General features: G+C 33.9%; 1 protein-coding gene across 3 annotated transcripts in view; it reads left to right on the top strand.

The window, feature by feature from the left end:
- Window positions 1-21,976, top strand: part of CSMD3 (CUB and Sushi multiple domains 3) — a gene marked incomplete at both ends in the record, with an annotated part of 1,109,686 nt that overhangs the window by 132,527 nt on the left and 955,183 nt on the right. The gene's annotated exons all lie outside the window — the stretch shown is intronic.

Consider the following 21,976-nt stretch of genomic DNA (forward strand, 5'->3'; position numbering starts at 1 on the left):
TTGAGTTATGATTCTGTGATACTGTTACTTTTTCTAGTAGTTGTTACTATGTACTTGCCTTCCTGATCTACAGGAATCAGATTATCAACATTAAGTTTTTATACATTCACCAGTCTTCCATATTCTTTTGCATTGATTTTTCCCATTTTAAATAAATATTTGATACATATTATCTTCCACTTTTAGTAAGAAAACATATAATATAGTGGGAAAGATGTTGGACCAGGAGATAAGACCTGCATTATAGGGTTAGGTTTGTTGTTCATTGGCTGTTTGAGCAATCCACACCATCTGTTTGTGTTTAAACTGGAAGAATTAGTAATAAAGAAAATACTGAAACTGCTGCATGAATATAAAATCCTTTTAGTATACATTTCAACTGTTTGCAGTTAGAACAACACTTAAAAATGTCTGGGTTGTTTCCAACCACATATCTGTACAAAGAAAAGGTCACTAGATTGATTACAGGTGAGGTTCTATTTTTCTTTTTTCTTTTTTTTTTTTTTTTGCTCTACATTTATTTACTGAGGATTTCTAACTTCATTTTCTACTTCCTTTTACTCTGTTTAATTATTAATATCGATTCATTTCAAAGATATACAGTATGACAGACACGTCGATGGTGCTATTTCATCATCATTGCTAGTATCATTAAATGTTCCATGTCTTTTGTTAATGATACAGCACTAAGTCAAGACAGAAAACATGCAGCACTGCATGTCATGTGTGTGTGTGCTTGCCTGCACTAGTGGGTGTATGTAGGTGTGGTGTGGGTGTCTGCCTTCACCTGTACACATCCAATCAGGCCATGAAAGAAAACGGAAGATGCTTCTTAGACTTTCAAGTCAGCTAAATTGATGTATATAAAACTAAAAGCACAAAGAATTTTGCATATTTCTTTTACATCAACAATGTATGATATATAGTTGGTATAAATATGAAGGAAAAAAATAAAGCTCTCCAAATGTTATCTGGTAGTTTCTATCAATTCATTGATAGTATTGTTTGTACAAGGATCTATTCTGTCTAGATCCTCTCAAAAATGAGAAAATATTTTTATTTTACACCCCTTCTTTTTTTTTTTAAGCAATTGTGGCCTCTGGTTAGTTAAAAGATGGTAAGATGGGGAAAATAAATTTATTGTTCTCATTCTTTCTTTCCTAATCTGTAAATAGAGGATAACAACATTTAATTTACAGAGCGTACATAAGGATTACACACTGTATATTGTATTTGTTATATTTAACTTCTCCCCTGTTCAAACAATGTAAAAAGATTCCTACTATTATCATCATCATTTTACAGCTTGGAAAATGAGACTTGTATTACTTGCCCAAGGTTAACACTGTTAAAAGTAACCAGAGGCAGGATCATTACTGCAACCCAGATTTGTCTGAGTTCTGAGCTTATGCTTGTAATCAATCAATCAATCAATTAATTAATTGATTAATTACAAAACAAATTATATATAGAATATATATATCTCCATGGTTTATTTATTGATTAAAGCCTATTTTTTCTTAGTAATATTAGGCAAAATTTAATGAATGAGATAAAAACAAATTTTTTAAACTGTATAGTAGAACATATAAAGATATAAACAGAAATATAAATTATAAGTTTATTCTTGGTATTTGTTTTATGAACTCAGTTCTAATATGTTCTCTATAGCATGTTGGTCATTGTTGATGTATAATATATCTTTTGGTCTTTATGCCTAAAGAAATACTGTTGTTAATATTATAGAGCTGATTTTAATTAGCAAGACTGGGGGAAAAAATCCAGTGTATAACCTACAGCTCCTTCCAGACTGTGTTTGTAGACAGTCTGCTGTTTGATTAGAAGTCTAATCAGCTCCTGGCAGTTTGATTTATTTTTGTGTTTGTCTCTTTGTCTCACTGCTTTCTTGCTTTTTGTTTCTCTCACATCCTCACTTAATATATGTCCTTATGGTATGTCTGCTATTCTCTATCTTTCAGAAATTGATAATCATGTTTTGTTACTTTCTGTGAACTCCAATAGACTTTTTAAAATCAGCTTGCTATACTTGCATTGTAATAACAGAAAAGATGATTTGTAGGTCTTATACTTGCTTGTATAAGAGGTATATTGGGTTTGGTAATCACAATTTCCTATTTTTAAACTATTTTCTATAACTCCAATTATTGAAGATTCTGCTTGTTTTCCTCTAAGTTTTTAAATTTATTAAATAAAAACTGATACTGGTGGCTGAATTTGATACCTACAGCAATGCACCATTAGAGAACTCCTTTAGAGTTATATCTTTAGCTTAAAACAAACTTGGTCTACTTGATGTAAAAACAGGAATTGTAAGCTTTGCTTACTTTTTTATGCTAATACTGTATTTTCTTAACAGGAAAGTTATAGCAAAAGGTAAAAAGAAACAAAAAGATCACTCAATCTCATGAAGCAGAGACACATATATTTGTATATTTAGGACCATACTATACATGCTATTTTATGTTCATATTTAATCTCCTTGCAATAATATATACATATTTCACATGTGATTAGAATTATTATAAGTATCAAATTTAGTGGATACTTATCTTACTATAAACATGGTTCATTAAATTATTCTCCTATTATAAAATATATTGGTTTTTTCCTTTCATAATTAATGCAGATATGAGAATTAACATTAATTCAGATAACAGCTTCATATTACCATTCCTAGGTGAAAAGTGTTCTGGAAAAAGAGCATTTCATTCTAACCTCAATCATGAAAAGTGGCATGGAGAAGGCAGAGTATCAGTCAAATGACAGAATATATCACAGCATCAAAATATTTTATTCACATATTTTACTACTAAAAAAAAGTTAGTTTTAAGAATAATTAATTTTCTAGATAAGTTATTTCTTTGTAATTTAAATTAAGTACAGAGAGACCTTCAAGATGATGGAAAAGACGTAGAGATCACCTTCCTCCCCACAAATACATCAGAAATACATCTACATGTGGAACAACTCCTACAGAACAACCACTGAACTCTGGTAGAAGACCTCAGACTTCCCAACAGGCAAGAAACTCCCCATGTACCTGAATAGGGCAAAAGAAAAAAGAAAAAACAGAGACAAAAGAATAGGGATGGGACCTGCACCACTGGGAGGGAGCCGTGAAGGAGGAAAGGTTTCCACACACTAGGAAGCCCCTTCGCTGTCGGAGACTGCGGGTGGCGGGGGGGGAAGCTTCGGAGCCGCGGAGGAGAGCACAGCAACAGGGGTGCGGAGGGCAAAACGGAGAGATTACGGCACAGAGGATCGGTGCCCTCAGGCACACACCAGCCCGAGAGGCTTGTCTGCTCACCCACTAGGACGGGTGGGGGCTGGGAGCTGAGGTTCCAGCTTCGGGGGTCAGATCCCGGGAGAGGACTGGGGTTGGCTGCATGAACACAGATTGAAGGGGGCTAGTGCACCATAGTTAGCTGGGAGGGAGTCCGGGAAAAAGTCTGGAAGTGCCTAAGAGGCAAGAGATCATTGTTTCACTGTGCGCGAGGAGAGGAGATTCAGAGCACCGCCTAACCAAGCTCCAAAGATGGGTGCAAGCTGCGGCTACCAGCACGGACCCCAGAGACGGGCCTGAAATGCTAAGGCTGCTGCTACAGCCACCAAGAAGCCTGTGTGCAAGCACAGGTCACTATCCACACCTCCCCTCCCGGGAGCCTGTGCAGCCCACCACTGCCAGGGTCCCGTGATCCAGGGGCAACTTCCCCAGGAGAACAAGGCGGGTCTCAGGTTGTTGCAATGTCTCTCTGGCCTCGGCCACCGCAGGCCTGCCCGCATTCCGTACCCCCTCTTCCTCTCCTGGCCTGAGTGAACCAGAGCCCCCTAACCAGCTGCTACTTTAAACCCATCCTGTCAGGGTGGGAACAGACACCCTAGGGCGACCTACACGCAGAGGCGGGGCCACATCCAAAGCTGAATGCCAGGAGATGTGTGATCAAAGAAGAGAAAGGGAAATCCCTCCCAGCAGCCTCAGGAGCAGTGCATGAAATCTCCATAATCAACTTGAGGTACCGTGCATCTGTGGAATACCTGAAGAGAAAACGAATCATCCCAAAATTGAAGCGGTGCACTTTGGGAGCAATGATATATATTTTTTCTCCTTTTTCTCTTTTTCCATGTGGCTGACAGGGTCTTGGTGCTCAGGTAATTTGTCAGGTCTTGGCGCTCTTGTGCCTCTGAAGTGGGAGAGCTGAGTTTAGGATATTGGTCCACCAGAGACCTCCTGGCTCCACATAATATCAAACAGCAAAAGCTCTCCCAGAGATCTCCATCTCAATGCTAAGACCCAGCTCCACTCAATGACCAGAAAGCTACAGTGCTGGACATACTATGCCAAACAACTAGCAAGACAGGAACACAACTCCACCCATTAGCAGAGAGGCTGCCTAAAATCATAATAAGGTCACAGACACCCCAAAACACACCATCAGACACGGTCCTGAACACCAGAAAGACAAGATCCAGCCTCATCAACCAGAACACAGGCACCAGTCACCTAGACCAGGAAGCCTACACAACCCACTGAACCAACCTTAGGCACTGGGGGCAGACACCAAAAACAATGGAAACTATGAATCTGTAGCCTGCGAAAAGGAGACCCCAAACATAGTAAGTTAAGCAAAATGAGAAGACAGAGAAAAACAGAGCAGATGAAGGAGCAAGGCAAAAACCAACCAGACCAAACAAATGAAGAGGAAATAGGCAGTCTAGCTGAAAAAGTATTCAGAGTAATGATAGTAAAAATGATCCAAAATCTTGAAAATACAATGGAGAAAATACAAGAAACGTTTAATAAGGACCTAAGAAAACTAAAGAGCAAACAAACAATGATGAACAACACAATAAGTGAAATTAAAAATTATCTAGAAGGAATCAATAGCAGAATAACTGAGGCAGAAGAATGGATAAGTGACCATGAAGATAAAATAGTGGAAGTAACTACTGCAGAGCAGAATAAAGAAAAAAGAATGAAAAGAATTGAAGAGAGTCTCAGAGACATCTGGTACAACATTAAACACACCAACATTCGAATTATAGGGGTCCCAGAAGAAAAAGAGAAAAACAAAGGGACTGAGAAAATATTTGAAGAGATTATAGTTGAAAACTTCCCTAATATGGGAAAGGAAATAGTTAAGTCCAGGAAGTGCAGAGAGTCCCACACAGGATAAATCCAATGAGAAACATGTCAAGGCACATATTAATCAAACTATCAAAAATTAAATACAAGGAAAAAATATTAAAAGCAGCAAGGGAAAAACAACAAATAACATACAAGGGAATCCCCATAAGGTTAACAGCTGAACTTTCAGCAGAAACTCTGCAAGCCAGAAGGGAGTGGCAGGACATATTTAAAGTGATGAAAGGGAAAAAACTACAACCAAGATTACTCTACCCAGCAAGGATCTCATTCAGATTTGACGGAGAAATAAAAAATTTAATAGACAAACAAAAGCTAAGAGAATTCAGCACCACCAAACCAGTTTTACAACAAATGCTAAAGGAACGTCTCTAGGCAGGAAACACAAGAGAAGGAAGAGACCAAAAATAACAAACCCAAAACAATTAAGAAAATGGTAATAGGAACATACATATTGATAACTACCTTAAATGTAAATGGATTAAATGCATCAACCAAAAGACACAGACTGGCTGAATGGATACAAAAACAAGACCCACATATATGCTGTCTACAAGAGACTCACTTCAGACCTAGGGACACATACAAACTGAAAGTGAGGGGATGGAAAAAGATATTCCATGGAAATGGAAATCAAAAGAAAGCTGGAGTAGCAATTCTCATATCAGACAAAATAGATTTTAAAATAAAGACTATTACAGGAGACAAAGAAGGACACTACATAATGATCAAGGGATCAATCGAAGAAGATATAACAATTGTAAATATTTATACATCCAACATAGGAGCACCTCAATACATAAGGCAAATGCTAACAGGCATAAAAGGGGAAATTGATAGTAGGGGACTTTATACTAGGGGACTTTATAGTCCCCTACTAATTCATAGTAGGGGACTTTAACACCTCACTTTCACAAATGGACAGATCATCCAAAATGAAAATAAATAAGGAAACACAAGCTTTAAATGATACATTAAACAAGACGGACTTAATTGATATTTATAGGACATTCCATCCAAAAACAACAGAATACACTTTCTTCTCAAGTGCACATGGAACATTCTCCAGATTAGATTATATCTTGGGTCACAAATCAAGCGTTGGTAAATTTAAGAAAATTGAAATCGTGTCAAGTATCCTTTCTGACAACAAGGCTATGAGAGTAGATATCAATTATAGGAAAAAACTCTGTAAAAAAAACAAACACATGGAGGCTAAACAATACACTACTTAATAACCAAGAGATCACTGAAGAAATCAAAGAGGAAATCAAAAAAATACCTAGAAACAAATGCCAATGAAAACAGGATGACCCAAAACCTATGGGATGGGAACTGCAAAAGCAGTTCTAATAGGGAAGTTTATAGCAATATAACCCTACCTCAGGAAACAAGAAACATCTCAAATAAACAACCTAACATTAAACCTAAAGCGATCAAAGAAAGAAGAAAAAACAAAACAAAACCCAAAGTTAGCAGAAGGAAAGAAATCATAAGGATCAGATCAGAAATAAAAGAAAAAAAATGAAGGAAACAATAGCAAATATCAGTAAAACTAACAGCTGGTTTTTTAAGAAGATAAACAAAATTGATAAACCATTTGCCAGACTCATCAAGAGAACACTCAAATCAATAGAATTATAAATGAGAAAGGAGAAGTAACAACTGACACTGCAGAAATACAAAGGATCATGAGAGATTACTACAAGCAACTATACACCAATAAAATGGACAACCTGGAAGAAATGGACACATTCTTAGAAAAGTACAACCTTCTGAGACTGAATCAGGAAGAAATAGAAAATACAAACAGACGAATCACAAGCACTGAAATAGAAACTGTGATTAAAAATCTTCCAACAAACAAAAGCACAGGACCAGATGGCTTCACAGGCAAATTCAATCAAACATTTAGAGAAGAGCTAACACCTATCCTTCTCAAACTGTTCCAAAAAATTCCAGAGGAAGGAACACTTCCAAACTCATCCTGAGACCACCATCACCCTGATACCAAAACCAGACAAGGATGTCACAGAGAAAGAAAACTACAGGCCAATAACACTGATGAACATACATGCAAAAATCCTGAACAAAATACTAGGAAACAGAATCCAACAGCACATTAAAAGGATCATACACCATGATCAAGAGTGTTTTATCCCAGGAATGCAAGGATTCTTCAACATATGCAAATCAATCAATGTGATATGCCATATTAACAAACTGAAGCATAAAAGCCATATGATCATCTCAATAGATGCAGAAAAAGCTTTTGACAAAATTCAACACTCATTTATGATAAAAACCCTCCAGAAAGTAGGCATAGAGGGAACTTACCTCAACATAATAAGGGCTATATATGACAAACTCACAGACAACATCATTCTCAATGGTGAAAAACTGAAACCATTTCCAGGAAGATCAGGAACAAGACAAGGTTGCCCACTCTCACTGCTATTATTCAACATAGTTTTGGAACTTTTAGCCACAGCAATTGAAGAAGAAAGATAAATAAAAGGAATCCAAATCAGTAAAGAAGAACTAAAGCTGTCGCTGTTTGCAGATGACATGATACTATACATAGGGAATCCTAAAGACTCTACTAGAAAACTACTAGAGCTAATCAATGAATTTGGTAAAGTAGCAGGATACCAAATTAATGCACAGAAATCTCTTGCATTCCTATACACTTTTGATGAAAAGTCTGAAAGAGAAATTCAGGAAACACTCCCATTTACCATTGCAACAAAAATAATAAAATACCTAGGAATAAACCTACATAAGGAGATAAAAGCCCTCTATACAGAAAGCTATAAGACACTGTTGAAAGAAATAAAGAGGATACAAACAGATGGAGCGATATACCATGTTCTTGGATGGGAAGAATCAACATTGTGAAAATGAATATACTACCCAAAGCAATCTACAGATTCAATGCAATCCCTATGAAACTACCAATGGCATTTTTCACAGAACTAGAACAAAAAGTTTCACAATTTGTATGGAAACACAGAAGACCCCGAATAGCCAAAGCAAGCTGAGAAAGAAAAACAGAGCTGGAGAAATCAGAATCCTTGACTTCAGACTATACTACAAATCTAGAGTAATCAAGACAGTATGGTACTGGCACAAAAACAGAAATATAGATCAATGAAACAGGATAGAAAGCCCAGAGATAAACCCACACACATATGGTCACCTTATCTTTGATAAAGGAGGCAAGGATATCCAATGGAGAAAAGACAGTGTCTTCAATAAGTGGTGCTGGGAAAACTGGACATCTACATGTAAAAGAATGAAGTTAGAGCACTCCCTAACACCATATACAAAAATAAACTCAAAATGGATTAAAGACCTAAATGTAAGTCCAGACACTAAAAAACCTCTTAGCGGAAAACATAGGCAGAACACTCTGTGACATAAATCACAGCAAGATCTTTTATGACCCACCTCCTAGAGAAATGGAAATAAAAACAAAAGTAAACAAATGGGACCTAATGAAACTTAAAACCTTTTGCACAGCAAAGGAAACCATAAACAAGATGAAAAGACAACCTTCTGAATTGGGGAAAATATTTGCCAATGAAGCAACTGAAAAAGGATTAATCTCCAAAATTTAAAAGCAGCTCATGCAGCTCAATATTAAAGAAACAAACAACCCAATCCGAAAATGGGCAGAAGACCTAAATAGACATTTCTTCAAAGAAGATATACAGATTGCCAACAAAAATATGAAAGGATGCTCAACATCACTAATTATTAGAGAAATGCAAATCTAAACTACAATGAGGTATGACTTCACACCAATTAGAATGGGCATCATCAGGAAATCTACAAACAACAAATGCTGGAGAGGGTGTGGAGAAAAGGGAACCCTCTTGCACTGTTGGTGGGAATGCAAGTTGATACAGCCACTATGGAGAGCAGTATGGAGGTTCCTTAAAAAACAAAAACTAGAATTATCATATGACCCAGCAATCCCACTACTGGGCATATACTCAGAGGAAACCATAATTCAAAAAGACACATGCCCCCCGATAGCTGCACTATTTACAAGAGCCAGGTGATGGAAGCAACCTAAATGCCCATCGACAGACGAATGGATAAGGAAGATGTGGTACATATATACAATGGAATATTACTCAGCCATAAAAAGGAATGCAATTGGGTCATTTGTTGAGAAGTGGATGGATCTAGAGACTAACATACAGAGTGAAGTAAGCCAGAAAGATAAAAACAAATATCGTATATTAATGCATATATGTGGAACCTAGAAATATGGTACAGATGAACCGGTTTGCAGGGCAGAATTTGAGATACGGATGTAGACAACAAACTTATGGACACCAAGGGGGGAAAGCAGCAGGGGATGGGTGTGTGTGTGATGAATTGGGCGATTGGGATTGACATGTATACACTGATGTGAATAAAACTGATGACTAATAAGAACATGCTGTATAAAAAAATAAATTAAAAATTAAAGAAAAAAGAAAATACAGACTCCACAAAACACAGAAATTGAGAATAGAAGTGGTTTTTTCTATGGACGAGCTTGAAAAATTGTTATATTGTGGCTAGTATTCTCCTCCCCCAAATTTCAGTTTACTTAAGACGTATTTCATTGCCATAGGGCATACAAGTGAATTAGAAAAAATGCCAATTAAAATTTTGATGCACCTTAGGCAGTTAATGACTCTTCTCCTTAGATATCATTCTTCACTTTGGAGCATTCAAATTAATGACTGGATAGATCTCAAGGACAGACAGGGTTTCTAGAACTTTTTGTCAACATAAAAGACTCTTTCAAATCTGAGTAAGGCAAGGATTCAAGAGTATACACAATCATTTGTTGTTTATACTAGGCATGTTGCCAAAAAGAATTGAGGTGGCTTTTAGTAAAGAAACAGACTAAATTAAATCATTAAAACACGGGTCAAAACATAAAACATAAGATGTCATCATCGAGTTTAACCACTTTGTTCTATGGATCATATTTATTCAATCTTTTACAGCAAAACTATGAAAAGTTTACTTCCGTTCGCCTGTTTTCAGTAAAACAGCACTGATATCCTAAAAGTAAATTACACAGGGTGTTATGTCAGTAACTAGCAATATTTCTTGTGTAAGTAATTCATTCTTCATAAACATTCATTTCTCATCTGTAAAATGGCATATCAAAAGTCCTGTTTATCTCACAGAGAGCAACTTGATGTTCTAATAAACATAAATGATTTTCATAACTAAAAATTTCATTTAGCATCCTAAAAACCTAAATAAAACTTTTAGATTAGGCATCCCAGATTAGCTCTCTTTGAATTCTTTTAGATTTGTTAATATATGTATTCTAAGGGGATCTATAGATATACTGTATCTGTTAAAAACTAACATCTTCTCAATACACAGGCTATATCAGTCTATTTATATGCAACTCTCATAACATCATTTCAGATATTCTTCCCAATACTATTATACAGATGAGAAAATTTTCAGAAATATCAATAACTTTCACAAGATCAAAAAATTAGGTTTCCAAGAGACTGAAGTTTGAATCTAAATAGGTTAGAGCATAGATCATTGGTTACATTTATTTTTATTTTTCAGTTATACCATTTTTGAATGATGGATAAGATTTACTTTAAACTAGACAACTATAGAATCAGATAACTTTTATTAACCATTTTTTATTCCGTAATTTTACTAAATCTAAACTAAAAGGTCAAGAGAATTAAAGGGTATAAGAAAAAGACCCATATTTATATCAGGATCCACTTTTTAAAAAATTACCCTTTTGCTTTTATGACATAACATACATCCAAAGGTATATATGTGTCATAAAAATGATTGTGTCAAAGAGAACTAATCTTTCATAGATGCTTCAATTTGATATTCTAAATATACCTAGAAGATATTGAGCCCTCATAGAAAAAGGATTGAATTTATCAAATAAAAAATATATAATTAAGTGCATGGTCATGTACTTTTTAGAAGACATTTTTATTGTATCTATAACTGGTATTTTTAGAAAAGCATCACAAGTTAACTCTATATACATTAAAAAGTGGTATTTAACAAATCCTTAACTTACATTGATTTTATAAAAATTATAATAGCTATTTGGACCAAAGTTTGGAAGGATAAAAAATTAATTTAAAGGATTCAAGAAACAATTATTTTCTAAATAATCTTCCTAACTAAATGCAGATTTTAAAACACTAATTTTAGAAAATATCAGTGATCGTAAATTTGTACATACACATATACCAAATGTAAGGACATTACAAAATCAGTGGCAAGATCTGGTAATAAAATATTATCTTCGGGCCTCCCTGGTGGCGCAAGTGGTTGAGAGTCCGCCTGCCGATGCAGGGGATACGGGTTCGTGCCCCGGTCTGGGAGGATCCCATATGCCGCGGAGCGGCTGGGCCCGTGAGCCATGGCCGCTGGGCCTGTGCGTCCGGAGCCTGTGCTCCGCAACGGGGGAGGCCACAACAGTGAGAGGCCCGCATACCGCAAAAAGAAAAAAAAAAAAAATATTATCTTCAAACTTCTATATATTAAAAATTAATACAGTATATGTATATTTCTTTAAAGATTTGCTTCTTTGAGGTATTTGTTCAAAAATAAAGTTTCAGAATCTTGCCGTATATGTGACACTTTTCTTGGTGGATAGAAGGGCTAAAAAATGCATAGAATATCAAAACTTGCCATGAAAGCTACCAATATATTTGTGGTATTTTTTTTTACCTGCATGAACCAATCAGAGCAACCTCATTTCATCCATTTTAAAAAATAGTGATTTCTAATTACAAAAGTCAAATATTCTGGGGTGAGATGTGATCACTGGAAAATATTCAAGTAAAAAGAAAGATAATATTAATACAACCCACTGCCACAAAAGATCTATTGTTATACTGGTATTGTTTGATGTGTCAATTCATATTTCCTCATGAATTTCCTATGTTCACTTTATGCTCTTTTAAAAAATATATTTTATATATAAATATGTAACTATGTAACATACAGATTATGACGCATTATATTAGCATGAACACCAATAAGCCTACAACTTAACAAAGACAGTGACAATATTTGTTTCTTTCTATCCATCCCTGGCCTTACTCTGATTTCTCACCAGTAACAAGCATTTCCACATTATGGCCATAATTTTCTAAACTTTTTCCAGACATATAGTTCAATCATACATGCATATATCCCTAAACAACATAAAGTTTAATTTTGCTTATTTGTAAGTTTCATAAAATATATATCATACTGTTATAGTTTTTGGAGACTTGTTTTTTGACTCCACATAATGTTTCTAAGAGTCATCCATGTTGTGGCACATTGCTTTAGTTGATCCATTTTCATTCATCTTTATCCAATCTTATGCATATACTACACTTCACTTATGAATATAATGCACTGTACTGGTTTATTTTCTAAAAGAAAAAAAAATTGTATTGCTTTCAATTTTGCCATTACAAATAATGTGACTATGAATAAACTTGTATATATTTTCTGGTACAGAGTACAAGAGATTCTCTAAGATTCTGGAGAAGAAGGGCTGTTTCAGTGTATACAGAAAATGCAACTGTTGAAATTTACTCACATTCACATAATCCAAATTGTTTTCCCAAGTGGTTATACCACTTTACAATACCACCAACAATGTATAATGAATAATTTATAATTGACAATGTCTTCATATTGGACATATTCAACACAATATTTTCCAGGGATCTTAATTTTTGAAAATTCTTTGGGGTAAAAAGCTGTCTTATGGTTTGATTTTGTATTTTTCTGATTGAAATAAATCTTTCCTTAGGTTTATGTGCCACTCCTGAGAGTTTGTATTTAAGGTAGGAAAAAAAGACATGAGTCAAGGAAAATTCTAGGTTTTACTGTCATGAAAAACTGAAAAAAATTCTAGTTATATTTTTCTGGATGAAGAAGATAGAGAATGATCATGTTGGGATGGAGGTCGAAATAAGGAGTTTGGTTTGGTCATGTTAATTTTTAAAGCCCATTAGGCACAGAAGTAGCAATGTCAAGTGAGTATTTGGATACACAAACATGGAGTTGAGGGGAGAAAGAAGCAATGTTAAACCATGGTGTTGGATGAGAAGACAGTGGGACTGAGAAAGAAAATATCTGAGGACTGAGGTATGGGCATTCCAGATACAGAGACCATGGAGGTCAGGAAGAAGCAGTGGAGAAGGATGTAGAAGGCAGAGGCCAGGGAAGTAAGAGGCAATAAAGTGAGCATGGTATTTCAGGAGCAAAGAAAGTAGAAGGAGACACAATGAGCCTGTGTTAAGGCTCAAAGTTGCTTTTAATTCTGGCTTGTGATGATTTGGCAATATAATTCCCACAATAATTTAGTAAGACTGTGGTCTTTTTGCTTTCCTTGAGTTTTATATGTCACTAACTGTAATCAAAGTTTTGACTTTTATTTTCTAAACATAGTTCTAGAATAGGTTTTATTTATTTTTTCTTCATCACCATTTTTCCTCTCTCAAATTACTGGTGGCTACCCTGAGGCCATATGAAACATGAGAATTTTGTGGAAAGATGGCACCCTTAACCTCACTATTATCTCATAACTTTGAGGCCCTTGTTCTCTAATCCTTTTTCAATCTTTTTTAATAATAATATTTGTATCCAGAAGTTGGCTGTTCCAGTTACAGAATGCTGTTATGTCTAAACTCTCTTCCCTTTGATATCTGCTTGAAAACCAGCCAAATCTTGCTTGAACACTTTTTGTGTAATATGTGTCTATATTGTAGTATATTTGTAATGGCAAATCTATTGTTATATATTTCTAAAGGCAGGCAACAGTTCTGCACTTCACTTTCTGGCTTTTTAAGCCACTTTCTCTAGAATTAAAAGCTCAATACGCTCATGATAAGCCCTCAAAGTCAAATGCTTTACCAAATGCTCTGCCACTGCCTAAAATAGATCTTTACATTTCTAGTACATGATATCTATTTCCTCAACACCCACTGCTGACTGCTAAGCCAATGGTATATATTTTACACCTTTGTTGTGGCAGTGTAACACTGAAATAGCTATTCCACAAATATTTTACAAATAAGCAGATGAGTAGCCAAAAAAGGATAGAAAATTATTCTAGTTTTAACACTATGTTAATTACAAACTATAAAATATCCTAGTTTAAAAATAACAAGATGTCACCTGAAAGTCATATAAATTCTTGTCCAAATGATACAATTTTCTCTGGTTCTGATAGAGTGACAAAATATCAATTACTATTCATTCAGTAGGGAAACAGTTAAAAAAAAGTTCTTTTCACTTCTATTTCCCTTTAACAAGCTGAGCATAAATAGCAAGCTCTGGGAATAACATTTTGATATAGGCATTGTGTGCAGACAGCTCCTCCAGGGAGAATTCCTCTTCTTGCCCTCTTTTTGCTCCTGAGTCCCTGCTGTTTACTTTCCTCTCAATAACCCTCACCTATAACTGGATCTTGAATTCTACATTTTGAATTTTTCACCTCTGCTCTCTCCCTTGGATTTTACCTAACATGTAACCCAATCTCTCTAGGCTCTCCTCCATAAGCATTTCCCCATGCTTAGTCTACATCTCTGTAGAGGGGCTGATATAGACAAAGATTTCAGCTAATCTCTTGAGATATTCATCCTCTAACCTGGGATAAGAGAATGTTAAGATAGTAATATATTACTTTAGATGATGTGTAGATACTATGTTCTTGATTAATTCATAGTGGAGGCTTAATAAAATGTTTGTTGATTGAAAATTTAAAAGCAGTTGTTTTTTATTATGAAACTGATTCACTGTGTTGATCTATTTCTTCCTGGTTAATTTTTAGGTCAATAATGAAAATAAAATTTTGAAAATGACCACATAAGTTTATATTTCATGAATACAAAATGAATTCCACTATTATTATATCAACGTTTTTCATTCTAGAAAAAGCCTCATTTAGGTTAAAATACTTAAGTATTTTTAAAATATGTTTTGAGAGATTCCTAGGATTATTTCCAAGAACAAATGAAAATCATGGGAAAAAACCTTTCATGTAAAAGCCTAAGGTCTCATTTTTGAACGCTTTCCTAACTATGCTCTTCTCATCATGCCTCTCCTCACCACATACAAAAACTAAATTTTCATTACAGTATCAATCTTATTTTCATACTAATTCCTCTTATTATTCTCTATTAGTTCATGCAGCTAATATTTTACTCTGCATTTCATCACAGCCCATTGATTAAAAATATTCATCTTTGTATATATTAACCAATTTTATTTTGTTCCATATTGCCTCTTCTGCTGTCACATCTAAATCATTGTGTTATAATGAGAGCCAAAAATTGACATTTCTCTACAAAATTTAAGAAAAGCTAAAATTTTGTACGTTAATCAAGTGCATGTTACAAAAAAAATAACGTAAACTCCCATGATGAAAAATTCTATAGTTGTTTAAAAATAAGTTATTTCCAAGAATGTATAAAAATTGAATATAGAAACACAATATAATCTGTACTTGATCTTGAATAGGAATGAAGTCTTTGTGGTTAGGGGAGGGAGACTATATTTACCTTTCTATCTCTGATACTAAGTGTAATACTAATATGATGTAAATATTTAATAATATTTGCCTGATGACTAGCTCAGAAATGACTATTAGTTTGAACAAAATAATATTTTAATTTCATTAATTTGCCCAGATTAAATTTAATCTTTTCTTGGGATGATTCACTGGAGTGATATATTTTTGTCATCTGATTGACTACTGCTTCAAATTGTTAGGTAAATTTTTCATATTTAAGTTCTCATAGTTAACTTTGGTATGTTCTGTGAACTAATTCTAAGAGGCAATTCCAGAATGTTATTATATAAATATGTCTGATTAAAATAAGGACAATACATAGAAGTATGAGTGTATAATTTTAAAAATAAACTATTGGAACAAAATATTATTGCAAAACAACTATATAATTGGTAACAGTAATATACCCATCAGTAGAACCATTTTTGTAGTCAATGAAAACATGTCATCTATATTTACATACATGCAATCATATGTCTTTGATATTCACATCTGTGTGTACACATATTTCATATATAATTCTGTAGCTGTATGCCTAAATACATTTCTTATTAATTATTGATTTTTATTTTTTATTTAAGAACTTCAAAAAATGCCAGGTATTAATTCAGCCCAGTAAATCTGGCATCTTCCTTATAAGAATCTTTTTCTTCTATTGTTTAATATTTAAAAATTTTTCTCTGCAAGAACTATTTTCCACTTTAATAATCAAGATTGGCTAATATTCATTCAAATGATGTCTTCTTCTCATACTGTAGACTTTTATTAAAAAATATTTCTTCCACTTCATGTCCAAGTAAACCCTCCTGTTCTGCAAGGGAAAATCACTAAATGCTCCCTTCCTTACTATGACTTTTTTTTTTTTTTTACTCTCCTGGCTATTTTCATTTGCAGCCTATATTTTTTAAAATGTTTTATAGAAGTACAATACACATAAGAGGCTAAATTACATTTTGAGTTTGATGAATTATGTTAAATGAACATATCCACGAAATTAGCACTATGTTCAGAAAAAGAACATTGCTTCCTTCCAATCAACAACCCATGTTCCTCCCCTCAGAGAAACTACTCTCCTAACATGTAATGTGAGGTATTAATTTTGCTTGTTTTTAAGTGGAAAGATGCAGTAGGTGATCTTTGCCTATGGCTTCTTTTGTTCAACTTCATGGTAGTGAAATCCCAGCCTACTGTGTCTAGTTATAGTTTATTCATTTTCATTGCTATATGGCTTTGCATTGTATATGTTAATTTATCTACTCCACTACTTTCTTTTATAAGTTGACCCTTCCTCTTCTTTTAATTGAAGTATAGCTTATTTACAATAATATATTAGTTTCATGTGTACAATATAGTGATTCAATCATTTTATAGATTATACTTCATGTAAAGGTATTATAAAATATTTGCTATATTCCCTGTGCTGTACAATATATCTTTGTGGCTTATTTACTTTATATGTACTTGTTTGCACCTCTTAATCCCCATCCCCTATCTTGCCCCTCCCTTCTTCCCTCTCCCAATGGGTAACCACTAGCTTGTTCGCTGTATCTGTGTCTGTTTTGTTATATTTGTTCATTTGTTTTTTCAGATTCCACATATAAGTGAAAATATACTGTATTCATCTTTCTTTGTCTGTCTACTTCACTATTGAGAGTCCCCATAAACTAGCAAAAAGAACATGGCCTTAATTTCTGGCTTTTCCATTTACTATCTCTGTGACTTTTAACAAGTAGTAATTTCTCTTTATAGGCCGTTGACTTCTCCATTTGCAAAATAGAATAAAAGTAAAGTCATACACAGTTTTATAGGTTATGGGAGATAAGGAGATAATGTATGTGTTAAGGAGATAATGTATGTTGAACACTTAATTCATAGTGGAAACTTAGTAACTAGTAGCATTTAACATTATTTCAATTAGTGAAAATAATTCTGCTGATTTGAAATACAAGCAGCCAAATAAAGCATTTTGTTGACATAAATATTTTAATTTTAAAGGCATGTTTAATTTTATGTTTCAAGGTAATATGATTGTCCTTGTTAGCTAAAATGAAATTAAGCCACATATGTAAATGTGGTAATATCGCATTTAATTTGGTACATTACAGCAACAAGTATCGAATGGTTCAGGGAGTACAATGAGTTTAGATGTAAAACATTATTCAGAATTGATTTAAGACTATATAAACATAAATCTAGTTATAATGGAGATAGCATATCATATATGGAAAAGCGGTTTTACCCAAGAAAAATAATGTTAGTACTGTGACCTAATTTTATGATCAACAAGGTAGTCCTTTGTTAACTGTAATGGAACATAAAGTATTTGTTTATTAATTTCATTTTTTATGCTTCCTTCTTCCTATATCTCTTGTGAAAAAAAATGGAGAAAAATCATTTTCTACCTATGGATAGCCACCTTCCCTAATTGTTTTGTATCAGACAGGATACAACTGGAAACACAAACAGAAGGACTTTAATATAGGGAGCTAATTTTAAAAGAATTGAAGAGTTGAAACCAGTCAATAGGAGAAATAATCCCGAAATTATTTATTATACAAAGGAACTATGGCTACAGAAAAACAAAATGCTGGGGGAGGTTGGGATATCCAGAATGCAGAACACACTGACTGTTGTGCCTTGAAGAATGCTGTTCCATGGAAGGGGGTGGCACTTAGTGGACACTGGAGTCAAGGAGGTGGGCCACCTAGCAGATGCTGACACCCCAGAGGGGGAACCACATGACCACTACTAGGACCACCAAGGAAGGACTGCTTCCAGTGTCAAAACTGGGATCATCAAAGAAATGCAGCCATTTCCATAGTTGCTGCCAGGAAGAGAAAGAAGAGAAAGGGAGAAAGAAGGAGTAATAATTTCTCTCCACTTCTCTATTTCTTCTCTCACCAATGGTTCCTAATATGCAGAACTCATCAGGAAGGCACCTGTCACAGAAGTCTGAACAGAGTATGGAAGTATGGGGTTGGAAATGATGAACAACCAACAAATAACTGACTCATTCCAGTTATTTTTTGCCTTCCTTTGTTTGTTTTAGTTTTTTAATTTTCCCTTGTGGTGGTTAATTGCAGAGTGGTCAGAATGAATGGAGTATATTATATTAAATTGGAATAAACACTAGCTTGGAAAGCTAGGCTGGGTGCAAAGATGAACAACCTTTAATCAAAAACATAGACTTTATCCAGTATGTGATTAAGAGTTATTAAAGGATTATAAGTAGCAAAGTAAGATAGTAACAAGGTCAAATACTTATAAATTGTCGCTTTAGGAGGCCTGTGGAGAAAATTTTAAGAGTTTAGGTAGGTAAGACTAGAAGCAGAAGGATTTCATACTAAGAGTCTATCAAAAGAGTTTAGATAAGAGAAGATGAGGGTCCAAATTTAAGCAGAGTTAATGGGAATGGAGATCAGTATCTGGAGTTGAAATCTATTTTATATACTTTGTTTTCTATTTTAATGTATAACACTCAATTAGAATTAGAACGGACTACATTTGTCTTTATTGTATTATCCTACATTTCTATGTTGTAAACACTATAGCCATTCCAGAGTACAGGCATACCTCAGAGATATTGTGGGTATGGTTCCAGACCATGGCAACAAAGTGAATATCACAATAAAGTGAGTCACACAAATTGTTTTGTTTCAGTGTATACAAGAATTATTTTTACACTACACTGAGTAGTCTATTAATTGTGCAATAGCTTTCTGTCTAAAAAAATGTACATAGCTTAATTAAAAAATACTTCGTTGCTAAAAAATGCTAACCATCCTCTGAGCCTTAGCAAGTAGAAGTAGTAACAACAAAGATCACTCATCACAATAAAAACACAATAATGATAAAATAGTTTGAAATATTGCAAGAATTACCAAGATGTGACACAGAGACACAAAGTGAGCAAATGCTGTTGGAAAAATGAGGCCAATAGATTTGCTTGACACAGAGTTACCACAAACCTTCAATTTGTAAAAAATGCAATATCTACAAAATGCAATAAAGCAAAGCACAATAAAATGAGGTGTGCCTGTAATGTAGTTTTTAAAATGTTGTTTTCCTCTCTATCTAGTTCAAAAAAAATACTGAGAATATATGCATCTTAACATTGATTCTAAAATTCATCTTAATTAAAAAAAATAAATCTACTTTCCCACCAAATTTTCAGAGCCTCCTATTTGTCATGCCATTATTTCAGGGCCTATGCATTGTGGAGGAAACAATTTCTCCACCTTGGTAGTGGTTATATTCTAGTGAGAACAGCCAGAAAATAAATAAGGAAACAGATTAGGCAGATAGTGATAAATGCTTTGGAAGTCATTGGTGGATTTTGGACATCAATGGAGAAGATATATGAATCAATGTATATTTTCTAAAGATCACTCTGGTAATGGAGTTGAAGGTATACTGGGGGAGAGAGATTTGCAAGGGGGCAGATGATGGTGACTTGGATTGTGGCAGAAGCAGAGGAAGTAGTGAGGAACCATCAAATTTGGATATACTGTGACATCAGAGGACAGAGATTCCATTGAATTATTAGATGCATGAAAATGTGTGAGATAGATATCAAGAAAAGCTGTAGAGCTTTTTAGCCTGCACAACAAGAAGACTAGATTTACTGAAAAGAGACGAAGGGACAGATTTTTTGAATTGCAATCTAGGTTTTGGACATACATCTGAGACAATGATTAGATGTTAAAGTGGGAATACAAAATAGTGATCATATATACAGGTTGTGGAGGTCAGGTAAGAGTCTGTCTAAAGATAAAAATGTTGCACCTATCAGAGGATACATATTATAATATTCAGAGCAAAATTTTATAGTAGATATTGTGAAGCAGTATCTTTGTCCACTTGCAAATGAAGTACACACCTAGAGTGAAGGGGTGCCATGGTTATAAAGATCATTGGAACATCACAAAGAGAGGGTGTTTCTAGAGGATTTTAAACAGAACTCCAACGTAAAAGCTTGAATCGTTTTTTTGTTTGGCCATTATGAAAATTAGTGATAAATTCTGTTATTGTTGCTGTTGTTTTCATCTTTATTTTCCCTTCATTCCCTATTCTCTGCTTTCTTTTTCCTTTTCTTTCTTCTCATTTTGTTAATGCATTAGTTCATTTTATAAGTATTACCTCCAATGTAACTATCTCAATATTAAGTCCGACTATGATTAATAAAACTATCATATGTATGCCATCTCGATAGGCTATCTCAAAAATTCCATTTCAGTCACAGTCACAAGAAAATTCCAAATTCTACAGGAAGTCAGCAAATACTTTAATGTATCAATTAAGTCCATTCTTTTCTCTGTAACCTAGGACTAATGAAAATTACTGATTATAGTCCTTTATATAATTGTCCAATTTAAATTTACGGGAAATATTGTCTTCATAGTATTTAGTTTCTGAATATGTCCACCAGTACTTAATTATTATGCTTCTGTTTTTCTACTTTATATATATCTTTGTTGATGTAATGATGAAAAAAATATAATTATTTCTCAAATCACATCTCATTATTTGTAAGACTATGAAAATATTTTTAATATAAATTATTTTATACATGTATTTCATGTACTATTTTATGCACATGATTATTTAATATTATACTTGCCAGTGTCCTCTATTTCAGGAATCCAATACCTTATACATTCAATTGCTTTTTTTTTCTCATTTTACTTCACTCCATGTAAAAAATAAACTATTTCTACAATTCCTATAATATTCTATCAGTGACATACAAGTTCCAAAGTTATATGGATTTCCTCAATAAATAGAAATAATATTTATGTTAAAATATAAAAACTATTTATTTTAAGGTAAGCATTATATATTTAATACTGAGGACATATTAACAGTTATGAAATATGATAAAGAAATGCTGATTCCTAAACCTAGCTAGATATTTGCTTAAAAAAACAGTAATATGCTATTATTCTGACCTTATCCATAATACATGAGTAGAAGAAGTTTGAGAAATGTAAATTTAAATAAGCAAGAACTGTTTTTTCTTTTTCTGTTATTTTCACTGTGACCTAGTCATTGACATTTGTCTATTGGCATTTATTTTACTTTCTTTCTATTTTTCATAGTAGTGTGCCTACCTATTTCAAATGAAATTTACTCCCTTGACTCTGGCTCATATTTTATAGATTATTATATATGACTTTGGTTATAGGCAATGACTCATATTTCTCTGTTATACATTACAGTAT

The sequence above is a fragment of the Mesoplodon mirus genome, assembly GCF_964341445.2.
Source record: "Mesoplodon mirus genome assembly, chromosome: 16".
NCBI lineage: Eukaryota > Metazoa > Chordata > Mammalia > Artiodactyla > Ziphiidae > Mesoplodon > Mesoplodon mirus.